The sequence below is a fragment of the Geospiza fortis genome, unplaced genomic scaffold (genome assembly GCF_000277835.1).
Source record: "Geospiza fortis unplaced genomic scaffold, GeoFor_1.0 scaffold128, whole genome shotgun sequence".
Lineage (NCBI taxonomy): Eukaryota > Metazoa > Chordata > Aves > Passeriformes > Thraupidae > Geospiza > Geospiza fortis.
In genome coordinates this window covers 2,267,908-2,269,313 of record NW_005054420.1, presented here as the reverse complement: position 1 = coordinate 2,269,313, position 1,406 = coordinate 2,267,908, and positions in this window count along the sequence as shown.

The following is a 1,406-nucleotide window of genomic DNA, read 5'->3' as shown; positions in this document are numbered from 1 at the left end:
CGCTGCCCCGTGTCCCCCGCTGCCCTGTGTCCCCTTGTGTCCCCCCGTGCCACCGCTGCCCTGTGCTCAGCCTACATGAGTGCAGCCGACACGCGTGTGACACGTCTGCCCTCACCTCTGACTGCTGGGCACCCCCCTGCTGTTACACACTGCAAGGTGTGGGTGCCCATAGGCAGCGTAGCGTTCCACTCAGTGCCGTGGGTGCCCAAGGGCAGCTGTGGGGTGCACGGGCTGCTGAAATGGGACCCAGCGAGCCCAGGTGCTGCGAGGTGCTGACAGCGCTGGGTAGAACGAGATTGCACACAGTCGGTTTACACTCACACTCTGTGCAGTACCTGTGCCTTACTAAGGGGAAAAGCTGTCCAGGGTTTCATTTCAGTGCTCTGCACAGCATCAGGAATCCACGGCAACCCAGTCACACAACAAGGACACATGCTGGTGTATGCAGAGAAGTTGTGCAGATCAGCTGTGGGGCCTTGGTGTCCCTTGCTGATGCTGAGCATTATGCTGGGCTGGACCTGTGCCCTCTGAGCATTGGGTGCCCTGTACCTGGGCAGTTGAGAAAGGTGTTTTTAATACAGCACCTCCATCTGCAGTGGAGGTTAATCACATTTGTCTAGCTCAAGAGCAATGATATGAGGCTGACTTTCTTGGAAATGCCACATGAAAAAGACTAAATTTTTATTACTGTTTGCATTAATAGCTCTTCTTTTACTAATTTCTTTGGCTGCATTGGAGCAGTTACAAGAGACGGAGCATCTTGCAAATGGAAGTGTACTTTTCATTATATTATTGCATTACACCATTATCTAGAGAGTAAAGTGCATCCTTCAAAGTTATAATGAGCCATAATTTCATTGAAGGCTCTCTAGGATTTCTGGACCATGAGAGCAAAGCTACAGCAATTTAGTCATGGGGACCAGAAAATCAGATGACAGCCCCTTTAATACTCAGCTGGGAATATGCTATTGATCTGAGATACCTCAGGCTGGGGTGTCTGCTGTGGTGGAAATGCATGGATTTTACATTTTAAGGACATTTCAAGCCATGGTAACTATTCAGAGCCAACCCTGGCATGACTGTCCTTTCCTGCTCCTTCGACACAGAGGTCAGAGCCAAGGGTGCTTGGCAGGGGGAGCTGGCTTTTCCCTGCTCTTTGGAAGGCTGTGCTTTAGTCAGTGCTGAGGGGGCCGTGACTCACTTGTGCGGGGGTCACACCTGAGGCGGGGGTGCCGGGGTCTCAAGGCGAGGAGCCACCCAAGGGAGCTCAGCGATGGCTGCGCCCGAAGGGGCCGGGCCCAGCGGGAAGGGGCTGCGGGAGACGGACGAGGTGAGTAGAGAAAAACTGTCTGGAGTGCGAGTCTGGGGCCACCGCACCACAGAGACCGAGAGCCGCCCCGGCGCCC